The sequence below is a fragment of the Mustela putorius genome, unplaced genomic scaffold, assembly GCF_011764305.1.
Source record: "Mustela putorius furo isolate JIRA1106 unplaced genomic scaffold, ASM1176430v1.1 tig00000166_pilon_pilon_pilon, whole genome shotgun sequence".
NCBI lineage: Eukaryota > Metazoa > Chordata > Mammalia > Carnivora > Mustelidae > Mustela > Mustela putorius.
Genome location: NW_025421301.1, coordinates 5,535,024 through 5,554,512, shown reverse-complemented (window position 1 = coordinate 5,554,512; position 19,489 = coordinate 5,535,024). Strand labels below are relative to the sequence as shown.

At 39.8% G+C, this 19,489-nt stretch overlaps 1 pseudogene; it reads left to right on the top strand.

Annotated features, from left to right (window-relative positions):
- LOC101692036 overlaps window positions 1-19,489 on the top strand; it is a 46,653-nt pseudogene that overhangs the window by 20,404 nt on the left and 6,760 nt on the right.

The window sequence follows — 19,489 nt, the reverse complement described above, 5'->3', positions numbered from 1 at the left end:
TGGGGGATTTTATGGAGATGAACTTTCCCTCACTTGAGCCAAGGCTAGATGGTCATTTATCAAGGGTGCTAAATTATGCTAGATATGGATTCTTGAACTGAGTGAGATGCTGGACTAGATCCAACTCTAAAATTCTGTGATTCTATGATAGAATCAGCCCATTCATGACAGGAATTGATTCTGTAATAGGATTTCTTTATGTGGCAATCACAAAAAAGAAAAGAAAACTTTTCTGAAACTATTGCTTGGAACCCAAGAATGTGAACTCACACAATTGCTGAGACGTTATCCCTTAATCCTAGCTGAATGCCTTGGAAAGTGCACACAGAAATATACCCGTTTCAAATGCAATTGCTCCTATAATCTGCAAGTGAAAATAAAAACGAAAACCTCAAAACTATAAAATGGAAAGTTTTCAATGAAGAAAGCAAATTGTACAATGATTGTGGTGGTAATTGTTCCATATGAATGTCTAAGCAAAGTTCATATCATGAACTGTGAAAGGAGTCAAACAAAGAAAAAAGAATATTGGCAATGTGCCAGACGTCATTCTTGGAACGCATTAGTCTAACTATTATAGTATTAGCCATGATAGGATTAGCTGATACAAATCACCTCAAAATGAGAATACGTTCTATAGGAGCTACTTGTTACCTTACACCTTGAATATATTCAGAATCTTCTTTTATTTGAACCTCCCCGAACATTTTTTCATGTGTCTGGTAGCCATTTGCAAGTCTTCTTTGGAGAAGTGTCTGTTCATGTCTTCTGCCCGTTTTTTGACGTGACTATCTGTTTTGTGTGTGTTGAGTTTGTATGTTGAAATGTTGAGATCTCTTGAGTTCTGTTGAGATCTGTTGAGTGTGTTGAGACCTAGGATATCAGCCCTTTGTCTGTAGTGTATTTTGCGGCTATCTTCTCCCATTCCGTGGGATGTCTCTTTGTTTTGCTGACTGTTTCCTTTGTTGTGCAGTTTTTGATCTTGAGGAAGTCCCAAAAGTTCATTTTCACTTTTGTTTTCTTTGCTGATGGAGACATGTCTTGAAAGAGCTGTCTGTGGCCAATGTCCAAGATGTTACTGCCTATGTTCTCCTCTAGGATTTTGATAGCTTCCTGCCTCACATTGACATTTTTTATCCATTTTGAGTTTATCTTTGTGTATAGTGTAAGATAATGGTCAAGTTTCATTCTTCTACACATAGCTGTCCAATTTTCCCAGCACCATTTATTAAAGAGACTGTCTTTTTTCCACTGTATATTCTTTCTTGCTTTGTCGAAGATTATTTGACCATAGAGTTGCAGGTCCATATCTGGGCTCTACTTTGTTCCACTGGTCTATGTATCTGTTTTTGTGCCAGTATCATGCTGTCTTGGTAATCATAGCTTTGTAGTAAAGCTTGAAATCAGGCAACACGATGCCCCCAGTTTTGTTTTTCTTTTTCAACATTTCCTTAGCAATTCAGGGTCTCTTCTGGTTCCATACAATTTTTAGGATTGTTTGTTCCAGCTCTTTGAAAAATGCAGTGGAATTTCAATCAGGATGGCATTGAAAGTATAGATGTCTCTAGGCAGTATAGACATTTTAACAATGTTTACTTTTCCAATCCATGAGCATGGAATGCTCTTCCATCTTTTTGTGTCTTCTTCAATTTCTTTCATGAGTGTTCTGTAGTTCCTCGAGTACAGATCCTTTACCTCTTTTGTTAGATTTATTCCCAGGTATCTTATGGTTCTTGGTGCTATGGTAAATGGAATCAATTCTCTCATTTCCCTTTCTGTATTTTCATTGTTAGTGTATAAGAAAGCAACTGATTTCTCCACATTGATATTGTATCCTGCCACATTACTGAATTGCTGTATGAGTTCTAGTAGTTTGAGGGTGAAGTATTTTGGGTTTTCCATATAAAGTTTCATGTCATCTGTGAAGAGAGAGAGTTTGACTTCCTCCTTGCCAGTTTGAATACCTTTTAAAATTTCTTTTTGTTGTCTGATTTCTGTTGCTAGGACTTCTAATACTATGTTGAACAACAGTGGCAAGAGTGGACATCCTTGTCGTGTTCCTGATCTCAAAGGAAAAGCTGTCAACTTTTCCCCATTGAGAATGATATTCACTGTGTGTTTTTCATAGACAGATTTTATGAAGTTGAGGAATGTTCCCTCTATCCCTAAACTTTGAAGCATTTTAATTAGGAATGGCTGCTGTATCTTTTCAAATGCTTTTTCTGCATCAATTGAGAGGACCATGTGGTTCTTCTCTCTTCTCTTATTGATTTGTTCTATCACATTGATTGATTTGCAAATGTTAAACCACCCTTGCATCCCAGGGATAAATCCCAGCTGGTCATGGTGGATAATCTTTTTTATTTTTATTTTTTTCAGATTTTATTTATTTATTTGACAGAGAGAGAGAGAGAGATCACAAGTAGGCATAGAGGCAGGCAGTAAGAGAGAAGGGGAAGCAGGCTCCCTGCTGAGCAGAGAGCCGGATGTGGGGCTCAATCCCAGGACCCTGAGACCATGACCTGAGCCAAAGGCAGAGGCCTAACCCACTGAGCCACCCAGGCACCCCTGGATAATCTTTTTAATGTACATTGGATCCTATTAGCTAGGATCTTGTTGAGAATCTTAGCATCCATATTTATCAGGGATATTGGTCTGAAATTATTCTTTTTGTTGCTGTCTTTGCCTGGTTTGGGGATCAGGGTAATGCCGGTTTCATAGAAAGAATCTGGAAGTCTTCCTTCTGTTTCTATTTTTTTAAACAGCTTCATGAAAATATATTTCTTCATGAAAATATATTTCAATATTTCTTTGAATGTTTGGTAGAATTCTCCAGGGAATCCATCAGGTCTTGGTCATCATTAGCCATCAGGGATATCAAAATCAAAGCCACATTGAGATACCACCTTATACCAGTTAAAAAGGCCAAAATCAATAAGACAGAAAACAACAAATGTTGGAGAGGATGTGGAGAAAGGGGAACCCTCTTACTCTGTTGGTGGGAATGCAAGTTGGTACAGCCACTTTAAAACAGTGTGGAGATTCCATAAGAAATTAAAATTAGAGCTACCCTAAGACCCTGTAATTGCGCTACTGCGTAATTACCCCAAAGATACAGATGTAGTGAACAGAAGGGCCATCTGTACCCCAGTGTTCATAGCAGCAATGGTCACAGTCATCAAACTGTGGAAAGAGCCAAAATGCCCTTCAACAAACAAATGGTTAAAGAAGATATGGTCCATATATACAATGGAATATTATGCCTCCATCAGAAAGAATGAATACCCGACTTTAGTATCAACACGGATGGGTCTGGAAGAGATTACGCTGAGTAAAATAAGTCAAGCAGAGAGAGTCAATTATCGTATGGTTTCACTTACTTGTGGAGCATAAGGAATAGCACGGAAAACACTGGGAGGTAGAGAAGAGAAGTGAATTGGGGGAAATTGGAGGGAGAGACAAACCATGAGAGACTGTGGACTCTGAGAAACAAACTGAGGGTTTGGGAGGGGAAGGGGATTGGGGGGAGTTGGGTGAGCTTGGTGGTAGGTATTAAGGAGGGCACATATTGCATGGAGTTCTGGGTCTGGTGCATAAACAATGAATCTTGGAACACTGAAAAAAATGAAATTACAAAAAAAATAATTTTTAAAAATCAAATCCTGAAGTTTCTTTTAAGGGGTTAATGTAAATCAGATACTGGTGAACAATTAATTAATTACTTGATTGATTGATTAACTCAGGTTGAGAGGAGTTACATTTAGATATGTGGACAAAAGATATCCTGCAAAAGGATTATTTATGAATCAGAGGTTAACAATATATCAAGGCTTCTAAATTATTATAAGGGACTAACATTGTCACAGAATATTTTTCTGAAATCTTAAGCACTTCCCAATCTTTGCTAATATTTTTTGTTTAGCTTTTTAATGCTTATAAATAAGGATATTCCTAGATAATGTGCATAAAAGTCTATGCTGAGTTCAGTAGCTATCTGTGAGAAACTAATTTGCTTTTTAATTGGTATAGAAATTGAAAGTGAAATCAAGTTATATATTTGTAGAATATAAAATATTAGTATGTTTAATCAGTCATCACAACATAAAGGTGACTTTATATTATGTTATGTCAAGGGAATTCAGCACAGGGTAGATGGGAACTAGAAATGTCTTCACAAAATAGGATTAGAAGAGTCTTTCCTATATGTGCACCTGGCACAGGAAACTTACCAGGCAAATTTAGTTTCCTTCATTCCTGTTTATCTAGCAAAGGAATCATTGTTATGCACACACAGGTCCTTGACTGATGATGATTTGACTTCCAATTTTTTGACTTTGCAATGACACCAGAGCAATACACATTCAGTAAAAACTACTTAGAATTCTGATTTTTGATCTTTTCCTGGGCTCGTGGTGTGTGGCACATTCTCTATTGTGACCCTGCTCAGGGGCCGCTGGGCTCCTAGTCAGCCACGTGATCACAGGCGAACATAACCAATCCGCTGACAAGCGTTCTGTACCCACATAACCATTGTTTTTCACTTTCAGTACAGTATTCTGTGAATTACATGAGATATTCAACACCTCATCACAAAATAGGATTTGTATTAGATGATTTTGCCCAACTATAGGCTAATGTAAGTGTTTGTAGCAGTTTAAGGGAGGCTGGGCTAAGTGAGGATGTTCAGTAGGTTAGGTTGTATTAAATGCACTTTCAAATTATGATATTTTCAGTTGATGGCAGGTTTATTGGGATGTAATCCCACTGTAAATTGAGGAACATCTGTAGCTGTGTCTTATTCTGTGAACTAAATATAATTATTTTGTAAACTAAATATCTTAAATGGATTATTAGCACTTATTTTAGAGATATGTAGCCAGGCCTCATCATTTCTATATTGTATAAAATTGTATTGTGTTAAGTAAATTTTGCTTAAACAAAGAAACTTTTTAAGCTCTTGAGTAATGGATCATACCTGCTTGGCATTAAGATTCAGAATAAAAAGGCAGTATATGACATCTGCATATTTAAATCAATGAAATAAACTACTAAATTCATTTATTCTTACATGTCAGTGTGGTGGGATCTGAGATCAGATGCTCCATTATTCTGCTTTTGGTTGAATGGAACATTCCAAACTCTTGAATCAGAAGGGTAAATGTAGTTTATTCAAAATAATTATTCTTTCATATAAATACACCAATCAAGTTATAAAAATATTACCATCTCTTAGGGACAACTTATCACTGTACAATTCCCAAGGGAAATTTGGGACGACACTATTGAACACAAGTGACAATACATGACAGTGACCAACAGAGGAGGAAACATCACACATAGGAGAGAAAAGTATCTGGGAGAAACCAGCCTTGTATCTACAGCTTGGTAATAGAATTCCTGATGGCTTAGGCTATAGTAACTGCCCTTTAGAGTAAGGCTAATTGCAGTAGCCAAGATCTTCATACTCTGCTGAAACTTGTTTGCCAAATTTATTCTCTTTCCTCCATTATATATGCTTTTTTTTCCTTTCCTCTTCTGTGTATCCCACATTTTTAAAGGTAAAATGCACTGTCCGTAGAAGAGATACATTCTTTTAAAAACACACACATATATATGTAATCTATATAATATAAAATCATTTATTTGGATCAGAGGAAACTTCAGACAATGTATGTTCTGATTTAGTCTTTACCTAGCTTTTGTTTATTTCAATATTCCATGGGAAAGAGTGCATCAATATCATGCAATAGATGATTAATATTAAATCAATATTGAGAGTAACCCAAATGCTTGCAATTTCTGATTTTAACATCTGACTTTTTTATTGAAGTCAATATAAAGAAGGTGACTGTGTTCAAGATTAACTAACTTCTTGTGCATCTCAGAAGAGCAAGAGTTCTTTTTGCCTTGAAACAAGGATGAACATGAGCACATCTGTTCCTAAACATCCACCTAACCAAGGCCCTATTGTTTATTGTGTTCCAGACTGTAAAGACCCTGCCACAGTGATTTTGTGCTCCCCTGAAGGAGGCTGAAAAGGAAACCAGCATTGTTGGCTATCTCTTTTGTAGGAAGCATTTTGAAGGCACTTTACATACAATATCTTAATTCTCACCACCATCCTGTGGACTGAATGTAAGTATTCCTGTGCTCCACTGATAGCCCAGGTCATAGACACTACATTTGATGAAGCGATTTAAAGACAGAAGCAGAAAAACTGATTGTGAGATAGATTTGGAGGATGCGTTGTCCAATATGGCAGCCACTAGCCACATGTGATTATTTAAATTTAATCAACTAAAATTAAAAATTCAGTCCCACAGGGTCACTAGCTACATGTCAAGTGCTTAGTAGGCACATGGGGCTAGTGGCTACTGGATTGGACAGCACGCATTATAGAACAGTCCCCTCATTGCAGAATGTTCTAGTCTATGCAGAATGTTCTCCCCATGAGGTTTGCAAAAGTTAAAATAGATGGCACTTTCATTCCAGAAAACAAAAAATAGAGTTTGACATACTACTGAGTAAATAGATTGAGCAAATATTATTTCAATTTTAAATGAAAATTCATCATGTGGGGGCCTGGGTGGCTCAGTGGGTTAAGCCGCTGCCTTCGGCTCAGGTCATGATCTCAGGGTCCTGGGATCGAGTCCCGCATCAGGCTCTCTGCTCAGCAGGGAGCCTGCTTCCCTCTCTCTCTCTCTCCCTGCCACTCTGCCTACTTGTGATCTCTGTCTGTCAAATAAACAAATAAAATCTTAAAAAAAAAAAAAAAAGAAAATTCATCATGTGACCAACAACAGAGATGGCCTTAATCTTTCTCCTCAGCCTGACTAATCTTCAGATAGTCTTCTTCCTCACACTGGAGCCCCCGACTTCCTTTCTCTTAGCTCATTTTCTTTAGAAAACTTATAATTGTAAATGATTTCATTGAGCCTTTGAGGTAGATCTTTTAAGAGCATTCTCCTGGTTTTGCAACCCAGGAATATCTTTCTCAATGACTTGGGAGCCAACTCTTTGAAATATTAATCATCAAAGAAGTTAGCACCCCTCTCTTCCAGTTCCAGTGGGAGGGTCAAAGCCTAACTTCAATGGGCACCTTTCTCCAGGTTACAGAATTACGAGTTTACGAGTTTATTATTTTTTTGGATAAAGCCAAATAGCAAACTTATGGCCTATGGATCCCCACCCAAATGTTTTTTAGTACTTTCCCACTACCTAACCCCAGCATTTAAAAAGCCCTACATTTTCTGCTTCAGTGAATTTTAGTTCCGAGTTAGTTCTGACATCTCTCCCCTAATGCAACAGGCGTGAGTAAAGTCTTTCTTGCCTACTTAACTGCCACCTCCTGACAGCACACGGGAGAAGAATGAGGCACAAAGAAATCAGCTGCAAGAGAATGGGGGCAGGGGACGACAATAGAAAAGACTGTCACCCTGAACAACTCCTCAGTCTCATATTTATTAGAAAGTGATTAACAACCAACAGAGAAGCTGGAATAGGTTACACAGTGACCATGAGTCTTGTAGATGCGTAAGAAGAAAGGCAAGATACGTCTGGTCACTAGTACATGACCTATAGTGAGAAAACCCAAACAAAAGGATTGTCTAACTAACTGCTGATGCTCTCTGGGCAAGGGGAGATAACGGGAAAATGAAGCAGGCGGGGCTCCATCCTGATCAAGCCGGGCATTCCCAGCTGCTTGGCTTCAAGGACCTATATTGTCCTCCCCCCCAGAGGCCTGTTGCCAGTACATGTTCTTCTTAAGGCTGTATCTAAGCATGTTTGGTAACTAGTATAATTTCTCGTAGATTATATTTTAAGCAGTACGTTGTTCTGAGGGACAGTTACATTAACTTGGTGTCAATTTTACTCTGACATCAGTTTTCGGAAAGTGGAAATAGTCATTCAAAAATAGTTTTTGATGTTTTCTTAAGATAAACCAACTATTAAATGGTCCACATAGTTGTAATCGTATAGTTCTGTGAACAAAGTGAAATGGTTTGATTTCAAAGGTAGGTTCAATTCCAGGATTTAAGGATATAGAACTGTAATTACATGTAGCTTTGCCTGACACCACTTCAAATCTACACATGTCTATTTCCCAGTTTAACTGCTCTACCATGAAAATATGATGGGAAAGGAAAGCAAGTTTTTTATCTAGGAACACTTTCTCTAGAACATGCTCCTCCTCTGGCTGAACACTGAAGTAAACCTCATCTAGGCTTAAAATGGTAGAGCTGGGTTCACTGGGGCAACCTTCCAGCAACCTCCAGTAGTGCCCCCACTTATCCATGGTGGATACGTTCTAAGACCCTCAAAGGATGCCTGAAACTATAGGTAGTATCAAACTCTCTCTATATCATTTTTTCCCCATATGATAAAGTTTAATTCATAAATTAGGCACAGTAAAGAGAGGAACAACAATAACTAATAATAAAATAGAACAATTATAACAATAAACTGTCATAAAAGTTGTAAGATATGGTCTCTCTCTGCCTTTCAGAAAGTGTGTCTCCTTTCCACAACACACAGAACTCACTGCTCTATTGAGTAGCTCAAGTAAAGGACAAGTTGCACATAGACTTTAGTAGCATGAGAAGGAATTTTAGTCTAAAATAGAACTGAAGGATATAAAATGGGAAAATCTCACACATGTGTCTGCAGGAATATTAAACTTAAGGACTGGGATATCGATTTCCTATAAATGCCTGATTCATAGAACACTGATAATATTGGAATTTTCTTAAATGACAGGGAATTGGTCAGGGATTGCCTCATATCAACTTTGGGAAGTTCCAGTTATGGCTTCGGGAGGCATCGGTAAGAAATGACCCGGCTCAGGCTGGTCTCACAAAATAAGCTGACTTGAGCTGTTTGTGTGACTGGACTGATTCTGTCTTCTCGGGAATTTTCAAAGTTGGTCTCCACTTGGTTTTGGTTTCCACAGACTCTAACTGAGCTCTCTTCTCTTTACATTCTTGCCCATAAATGCAGTCCTCCCCAAACCCTCAAGGGACTTGCCTTTTACCATTTTACCATTTCACCATTTACATGTCCTGAACTGCAATTCCTCTGCTGTGCCCTAAAAACTTACCTTTTTGACACTTTTGAGATTGCCTCAGTTTGTCACTTTATTTAGGTTGGCAAGGCCAAAAAGAGTAGAACACGGTAATGGTGGAGAAGGTAGAAGTGGTTCCCTCCCATTGGAGCAGCAAAGGACCAACTTCTGTCTTCAAATATATAGTGCCACCTACACTTCCAGTAGTCTCCAAGGTAGTTGCAGGACAACTATCCTTACAATGCATTCAAGAGAAAACTTGAGTGGGGGGCACTGGGGTGGCTCAGGTGGTTAAGCAACTGACTCTTGACTTTGGCTCAGGTCATGATCTCAGGGCTGTGAGATTGAGCCTCATGTCAGACTCCATGGTCAGTAGGGAGTCTGCTTGAGATTCTCTCTCTTTCTGTCTCTCCCCCTCCCCCTCCCTCTCCTCATGAACTCTCTCTCTCTCTCAAATTAAAAAAAATTTTTTTTTCTAGAAAAGAGAAAATTTGATTGGATTCAAAATACATTCTCATCTTTACAGGAAATGTACTATTATATTTGACAATAAAAAATGAGTGATAATACCTTTAAATATAGTTTTAAACATCATAAACTTCTGAGTGCTTATAAAAATGTTCTCTTTTTTCAAAGATTTATCTTAGAGAAAGAAATAGAGAGAGCATGCACATGCCAGCAAGGGAGGGCCAAAGGGAGAGGAAGAGGGAGAGAAGCAGACACCCCACTGAGTGTGGAGCTTAGTCTAATGACCTTGAGATCTTGACCTGAGCCAAAATCAAGAGTTGGACACTAAACCCACTGAGCTACACATGCTCCCCCTTACTTTTTTTAAATTATTTTAGTAAATTTCTCACCAATGTTGATGATCAAGAATCTGAGAATCAATCTTCTCTGAACAGAAGAAAATAGCCACATCTGTTTTAAGATGACAGGGCATGTGGGCGTCTAGAACCCGACTCCCTCATATACCAGCTGAGAGGCCTTAAAGCCTGTGACACCTCTGTCTACCTTTTCACTACTTTGATTCTCAAGCCAATGTGCCCCCAGTCATGGCACCCACAGTGTTTAGCTCCAACAGAACTCTGCTGGTCACGAGGACCGTGGATTCCAAGAACAAGATCCTGGCCTAGAGCAGCAGTGCTAAATTGGTTGCAAAAACACTTTCTTTCTTCTTCTTCTTTTTTTTTTTTTTTAAAGATTTTATTTATTTATTCGACAGATAGAAATCACAAGTAGGCAGAGAGAGAAGAGGAAGCAGGCTCTCCACAGAGCAGAGAGCCCAGTGTGAGGCTCAATCCCAGGACCCCGGGATCATGACCTGAACTGAAGGCAGAGGCTTTAACCCACTGGGCCACACAAGCACCCTGCAAAAATACTTTTGATCAGACCTCCTACTCCAGCTCAGTAATTTCCTGGGATGCTACGTTGGTAGAGAAAAGCTTTAAACTTCTAAAACCTATCAGTGATCAGGCCCTGTCTCCTCCTGAAAGTGGTTGGGTTTGACCTGCTCTTAATGCCCAGCTGCGGCCCAGCGGAGGTCACCAAGTCAGTGAAAGTCCTTTGTTCCCTCACTCCTCGCTTCCCAATGGCCCTCCTCTCCCTCTTCAAGCAGAGAGGTGCACTCTCTGCCCCACGGAGGAGAAGTCTCCCTCTGCCTCTCAGGCCCCAGTGGCAATGCCACCACCTAAATCCCACTGAATATTTGTGATGAAGATGCTAAAAGAGCTACCAGACATTGCTGCCATTCCCTCTTGCCTTCCATGGCTGCTTGTCACTGCCTGACATTCCTGGCAGAGGCAGATGCTCCTACAGCCTCTGACTCCCTAACTCTCCCTAGAGACTGCCTCTGATGTCCCATCAGATGATGATAGGTCCCCAATGCATTCTCTTGGGCTCCAGCTCCTGGAGAATCATATGAGTTACATCTTTAAAACAGTGTTTATGAAGAAATACAGATCACCTCTTTCCCCAAGATGTCGAGAAATGATCGTCTTATCTGAAATGATCACCTTATCTATGTCCTGCTATGCTGTGTTCTGAATCATGTTGCATATTCTCCTGTTCATAGCTTCATTCAAAGAAATTTGGAAGAGAAAAATAATTGAAGGCTTTGGAAGAGAAAAATAATCTGAAGGGATTATACATTATTAGAAAGTTTATCCATTCCATTGCAAACATAAAATCTGATATTAGAAAGTCTGTTGCAATACTATATAAATTCAATATTTAGCACCCATACTTTTTTTTAAAGATTTTATTTATTTATTGGACAGACAGAGATCATAAGTAGGCAGAGAGGCAGGCAGAGAGAGAGGAGGAAGCAGGCTCCCCACGGAAAAGAGAGCCTGATGTGGGGCTCGATCCCAGGGCCCTGGGATCACGACCTGAGCCGAAGGCAGAGGCTTTAACCCACTGAACCACACAGGCACCCCAGCACCCATACTTTTAATTTTCTTATTGTAGTTATGGAATAAAAAGAAATTATTCTGGAATGCATTGTGCTGCGCCCCCCCCCCAAAAAAAGATATGTTGAAGTCCTAACAACCAGTGCCTCAGATTATGATCTTATGGGGAAATAGGGTCATGACAGATGCAATTAATGAAGTTGAGGTCATACAGGAGTAGAGTGGACTCTTTGATTTGATATGACGGGTGTCCTTGCAAGAAGATGGTTACTGAAGACAGAGGAGACTCAAAGGAAGAATGCCATGTAACGACAAGGGCAGATATTGGAGTTATACCATTGCAAGCCAAAGAAAGACAAAGATTGCTGGCAAGCCACAGGACGCAAGGAAGGATTTCCCCTACATGTTTCAAAAGGATCACAACTCTCCCAATATCTTGATTTTGGACTGAAAGTCTCCAGAACTGAAACAATACATCTCTATTGTTTAAAGCCACCTGGTCTGCAATACTTTTTGTGCTGTCCTAGGAAATGAATACAGAAAGTAATGAAAAATTTTACCAAGCCCATATAGAAACCCTTAAATCTCTTACAACTTGCCCGCAATGTGCCATGCAAATGTTATTTTCTATATGTGCTCGGATATGTAAAAGCTGGGCAGTAAGGTCCTCCACCCTTTCTGAACACACTGGTGTTTCCTAAGAGGTTCTGTCCTTAGCTCTCTTCTCAGTTAACCCATTCTTGGTGGGTAATCTTCTCTACTCAATATACAGCTGAACGTTGAGTACTTTAGTTTTGGGTCTCCAAGCTCAGATCCATCCCATGAGCCCAGGCCCAATAACCAACTATCTGCTGAACTTGTAGTTCCCACAATCAGTCAAGACTGCAAGGCTAAAATAAGATAATAAAAGGAATTCAGGGTGGCTTGAATTCAGGTGATACAGACAGGCTTGGAAATGTAGGTGTCTGGGCATTACTTCAGGGCCTAAATCTACCTTTTTTTTTTTTATTTTTTTATTTTAAGATAAAGATCCATCCCTAGGACATTTCTTGAGCCCATTTCCTATCACAGTGAAGACAGGGTTAAGAAACACTCCTGATCCTAGAAAAGAACACAGTCAATAGCTTCTTTGACATCAGCCATAGCAACTTCTTTCTATGGGTCCTCTGAGGCAAGGGAAAAGAAACAAAAAAAATAAACCATTGGGACTTCCTCAAAATACACAGCTTCTGCACAGTGAAGGAAACAAACAATGAAGCTAAAAGACAACCTATGGAATGGGAGGAAGTATTTGCAAATGACATATCCAGTAAAGGGTCAGTATCTGAGATATATAAAGAACTTCTAAGACTCAACACCAAAAGCCAAATAATCCAACTTAAAAAGGGCAGAACACATCAATAGACATTTCTCCAAAGAAGACATACAGTCGACCAACAGACACATGAAAAGATACTCAACATAATTCATCCTTAGGGAAATGCAAATCAAAACTACAATGAGATATCACCTTACACCTGTCAAAATGGCTAAAATCAACAACACAATTATTGGCAAGGATGGAGAGAAACAGGAACCCTTGTGTATTGTTGGTGGGAATGCAAATTGCTACAGCCACTCTGGAAAGCAGTATGGAGGTAATGGAAAAAAGAAGTTAAAAATAGAACTATCATATGATCCAACAATTACAGTAGTGGGTATTTACCCAAAGAATTCAAGAACACTAATTCAAACGAATACATGCACCTGTTTACTACAGCATTATTTACAAGAGCCAAGATGTGGAAGCAGCCCAAGTGTCCCTAAACTGATGAATGGATAAAAAAATGACACACACACACACAAATGGAATGTTACTCAGCCATGTGAAAGAATGAAATCTTACCATTTGTGATGACATGAAAGAACTAGAAAGTATTATGCAAAAGGAAATAAGTCATTCAGAGAAAGACAAACACCATATGATTTCACTCACATGTAGAATTTAAGAAAGAAAACAAATGAGCAAAGGGGAAAAAAAAGAGAGAGAGGAAAACCAACAAACAGACTCTTAACTAGAGAGAACTAACTGATGGTTAGCAGAGGGGAGGTGGGTGGGGGTATGGGTTAAATGGGTGATGGGGGTTAAGGAGTGCTCCTGCTGTGATAAACACTGGGTGATATATGGAAGTGTTGAATCACTGTATTGTACACCTAAAACTAATATGTTAGCTAACTGGAATTAAAGACTTAAGGGGAAAAAAAGAACTATTCCTGAAGAATATCATCTTGGGGAGCTGAAAATGCTGGCTAGATGTAGTACACCATCTATGAGAAATCTCCTACACTGAGACGGAACCAAACACGTCACACATAGTAACTGGCTGGCTCATGATGTTAAAGAGAAACCATTCACCGGACTCTTATTAAAGAAGCAAGACAGATTTTACCCAAGCTACTGCAGCATGGGAGAGAGACTTCAGTATAGAACTGAGGTAAGTTCTGCAAACTGAAGGCAGGAGGCTTTTTAAGTCCCGAGTGTTTAAAAAAAAAAAAGAAAAAGGAAAAGAAGGAAAGAAAGAATTGCAGGATACAGTGTGTTGGGAGGTGGGTGGTCAGTGTGGTGAGCCCATCTGTGTCTGCTAACGGAGGTCGAAGTTATACTCCCCCACAGAGCCTAGGAGATAAAAACCCTATCTTTCTTGATGATTACATTTCAAAAGGATGGTCCCATATCCTTGAGAAAGGCATTCCTGGATTGTAGAATACACAATCTGAAGGACAGAGAAAAGATTTACAATCACGTATTTTCTAAAGTAAATATTCCAAGAAAAGGGAGGTCAGGGGCTTATAGGCAGGTTTTGTCTAGGACAAACAATAAATTCTTTAGGCAACGCTGAGTTTTCTCAGGCACGGCATTTTGAGGGGCCTTGGGTCCTCATGCTACGAACACAGATTTGAGCTGATAAAAACTATATTTGTGTTTGTTCAAGTCTTAATGTGGGAGGTGGGTGAAGTCATTTGTGTTGAAAGCTACAAGTTCTCTAGAGGCACAGGTTGAGGCCTAGTTAGGAACCGTACTCAGAGGAGTCTAATGAAAGTTTAGGCAAGGAAGGAGACTTTGTCAGTGACTGTAAGAATTCATAAAGAGTTCCTCCAATGACACCAGTGTTCTCCAAGAATAAAATGACACATGTTAATTTTTTACTATATTAAAAATACCCAATAGTCTAGGCTTATGCCTTTTGTGAAAAGCAGGGGTCAGACTCGATGAACTGGCAATGTCTATTATCGCTCATGTCCAAGAGGCAGAAATTTAATTCATGTTAATGAGCCTGAGAAAGGAGTTAATTAGAAAAGCAAACTAGGTGGTCTCTGAATCTTTGGGTTGCATCTTTTATCATAAGTAAGCAAATGGACTTTATACCCCGCCTGGGTATTTTACCTTGAAACATGCTTCATGCTCTAAGGAAAAGCCAGATCTTTCAACAAATATTCATTGTGTGCCTACCACATACTCTCATGTCTCTGTTTCAGGCACTGAGGATACAGTGGTGAATAAGACAGATAGACCACTACTTTTAGGGGGTTCATGCTTTAATAGTGGGATACAGACTATAACTTAGAAAACAAGTAAGACCATTTTAGTTGAATTTTTTTTTTAGAAATTTTTTAGAATTTTATTGAAAATTGCTATAGGATAATCCAAACAAGATAAGGTGATAGAGTGTGATGGGCTGGGGGAGATCTGCTTTAAATGTGAAGATCAGGGAACCTTTCTGAGCACACATTTAAACAGACCTGAGTGGTCCTAAGGTCCTACAAAGATCAGGGGAAAGGGCATTTTGGACAGAGGGCACATGTGCAAATGTCTTGATGTGAAAATAGTTTTGGTGAGTCAGCAGAACAGAGAAGAGTGGCTGGAGCATAATGTGAGAGCAGGGAATGGTCTGAAATGGGGCTGAGATGGACAGCCAGGTTACATAGGATCTTACAGACAGTGATGAGGAGCTTGAATTTTATTCTATGTGTAATGGAAACTCATGAAGGACTTTATTTTTATTTTATTTTAAATATTTTATTTATTTATTTGAGAGAGAGTGTGAGATAGAGAGCATGAGCAGGAGGAGAGGTAGAGGAAGAAACAAACCCCCACTGAGCAAGGAGCCCAACTCGGGGCTCGATCCAGGACCCTGGGATCATGACCTGAGCTGAAGGCAGATGCTTAAACAACTGAGCCACCCAGGCTCCCTCACGAAGGATTTTACATGGGGGATGATCTCGAGAACATTTTAAACCTTATGTATTTTTTCTCTTCAGTGATTTTGGTTGTTGTGAAAAAGAATGGTAGACAGGAAGAGTGGACGTAGGAGAGCAATTTTGAAGGTTTTCGCAAAATCTGGAGCATATGTGATGGCAGTTTTTACCAGTCCGGTATGGTGGCAGCAGCAGAGAGCAAAAAGACACAAACAGATTAAGGATGTATTTGAGAGGGGAGCTCATTTATGAATAGATTAGATATTGGAAAAGGAGAAATTAAGAAAGGCACATTTACAGCTTGAGGGAAATGTTGAGGGAAAATAGGTTTGGGGAAGTAGATAAGAGTCAACTTTAAAAGGAAATATCAATCAGGCATTGCATATATGCATCTAGGAGTTAGCAAGGGTTCAAGTGTGAGCTGTATATTTAGAACTCATCTATTTAGGGTCCGTGGGTGGCCAGTTGGTTAAGCATTTGCCTTCAGCTCTGGTCATGATCCTGGGCTTCTGGGATCAAGTCCTGAACTTGGCTGCCTGCTCAATACGGAGTTTGCTTCTCCCTCTACCTGGGCTCCCCTTGCTTGAGTGCTCTCTCTCTCTCTGTCTCTCTCTCTCTGTGAGTCAAACAAAAAAATAAAATCTTTAAAAAAAGGGGGGGGGACTCAGCTATTTGAACATCACCTTTAGGATTTGAGGAGCACAAAACAGAACAAAAAGTGGGAATATTGTAGCCAAATGGGCAGAAGAAGAAGAAAATACAGTTGTCTGTGTTATTTGTTATACTTAATAGTAGTTGTTACCATATCTTGCAAATGGGCATTTTGTATGCTATATGTTAAATGTACCCATAGGCACATCCAAAAATATCATGGGGGAAGACAGAGAGACTTTGCCATTATGTTTTATGGTGTCAGAATCCTCAAAGTGTATATTAATTTTGCAAGTTGAAAACAGTGCACTCCCTGGTAAAGAGGCGGAGACCAGAAGTGCCAACCATCATCTCCTGGTGCATTCCTGAGTTATGCATCATCAACACTAGTAAATGCAGTGACTCCACACCCTCACTCACTTATGGAAATAGTAGGGTGGAGCATAAGAGCTCCACACAGAATGGCTCCCACCGGCCACCCAAGGCTATTGCTCACGGCGCCATTCATGATCACAGCGTGATTGAACAAGCCTTTCCCAACACATCCCCAAAGATAATCAGGCTGGGCCCCTCTCAACCAGTAGGCAGTTTGGCCATGACTGCTTATACCCAATCCCCACTGCTCATATGTTTCAATAAATTCTTCTTTTTATGAGATTGTATATTGTCCTGCAGCAGGTCAGACCACTCTAGAATTCTGCCAACCCTGTTCAGGTATGGGAGATATAATTTAGGAAAGGTGCCTTTCTCCTTGGCTTTAGGTCGAGCCTCAGCATACTCATGCCCAGTTTCTGTGGCCTTCTGTGTGTGACAGCAGCTCCATAAATATTACTGTGCAGCCAGAGTTAAATAAGCATTTTGTGGAATTAGAGTAAAAAATTATGCTTTTTCATTTGTGGGGTGGTTGGATGAAATTATTATTTTCTTCAAGCTTTAATGTTCTATTTATTTGAAATGAATGCTACAGATTACTCTTCAGTAGAAACTATCCCTGCAACACGGTCTTCTAGTCTTGATGAAATGCCTCCAGTGAACAAAAATTTTCAATTCTCAAACTCGGTCTATTCTCAGGGAGCGCTGTTGTCGTTTAAAGCTGGTGTATTCCTGGTACGTACAGCAGCGTCTGGCACCGAGTAGAACTAAAAATAAGAACTCACACGCTTTGGATCAGTTATGGTTTCATATATCAGTTTTTATTCTTTAAAACTGTGTTTTTGGAAGGGCGCCTGGGTAGCTCAGTTGGGTAAGTGTCTGCCTTCTGCTCAGGTCATGATCCCAGGGTCCTGGGGTCAAGCCCCGTATGGGGCTCCCTGCTCACTAGGGAGCCTCCTTCTCCCTCTCCCTCTGCCTGCCCCTTTGCCTACTTGTGCTCTCTCCCTATCTCTCTGTCAAATAAATAAATAAAGCCTTTAAAAAATAAAAAATAAAACTGTGTTATTGGAGATGTAAATCTTGCAAATCTCACTTTCAGGCTCTATAAAACGCAGTTAAATTGTTTTTCTCCTTATGAGTCATGAGCGCTCAATGTGAAGTGTGAGCAATGTTCAGCGATGCCGAGCATCTGTAAATGGTGGTAAGGTGAAATGCTACTGCCCAGCATGAAGGCTTCTCCTCTCATTCCTCTCACTCCATGACTCTCAGTCATTTGGCCACTAGAACTGCAGTCTAAACCTTCCATTACCTCGGATAAAATAACACTTCAAACTGTCAAATTATTTTATTTTATTTTATTTATTCTATTTTATTTATTTTTTCAGTTCTTCAAGAAAGACCTGGATGCATAAGTGACCCAATTCCTCCCATCCTCAGAATACATAATGATCCTCTGAACTGAGGGAGGCAAGAGGTGGGGTTAAAGAAAAAGCTAAAGTGTGCGGCTGAGTGTCCCCAAGCCCTGCCCACCTGGCATCCCCCCCCCCACCCCCAGCACAGTCACACAGGTTCTGCAGCTTGGCACACACAGCTGGTGACTTCTATCTAAGCCCTATGCTCTGCTGCACAGCCTGGTGTGTTCGCAGAGGGGAAAAGGCCCCCCTTCTGGGGAATCTTGAACTGACCTAGTTTACACTGATAGGACCTTTTCCCTGCAACTGGAGACTTGAGATAAACATCTGGTAGATGCAGAAAAAAACGAAATTGTTTTGCAGATGTTCATATTTGACTTACAAATCCTACTGGCTATAGAAACATTTAGCTTTATATTAACCAAAATATTAACATACTCAATATACCACTCTCCTTTTAATCTAGTGATCATATTTCTGCCCCTGCCCCTGCCCCCACCCCTATGCCATGGAAATATAACTTACCATTTTTTTTTAAAAAGATTTATTTATTTATTTTTATGAGCAAGAGAGCATGAATGGGGAGAGGAGCAGAGAGAGAAAGAGTGAGAATCCCAAGCAGCCTCCCCTGAGTGCAGAGCCCTGTGCTGGGCTCAATCCCAGGACCCTGAGATCATGATCTGAGCCGAAATTAAGAGTCAGGCACTTAACCGACTGAGTCACCCAGGGCCCCAAATATATCTTACCTTTTACCCAGTAACTCTGCAAATATTTTATTTTATTTTTTATGATTTTATTTGTTTATTTGACAGAAAGAGACACGGCAAGAAAAGAAACCCAAGCAGGGTGAGTGGAAGAGGGAGAAGCAGGCTTCCCACTGAGCAGAGAGCCCAACGAGGGGCTTGATCCCAGGACTCTGGGATCATGACCTTTGCCGAAGGCAGATGCTTAATGACTGAGCCACCCAGGAGACTCTCTGCAAATATTTTAAAAATGGAAATTCTATCTCTCAGATTTTCTCTAAGTAGTATTCTTAGGTTCGTTAATCATTTATCACATAAAATGAATCTAGACCCTTACTTTACAGATACTGTTATCTGTAAATGGTCAAGCATATTTATGTGTCTCTCTTAAAGGCCAGTAATCAAACTGCATTTTGTTTTTTATGCACAAATTGTATTCTGCTAAAGGGGATAACCTTCTTGACACTAAATTGCTAAAGAACATTTGAAATAACTGCTTTAAAACATAGTGACACATTCATCTATTCATATCTGGGTAAAATTACAAGGCAGAACAACTCACCACTCAGGCAGTACTGATGGCTAGGGATCTAATCAATACAGACA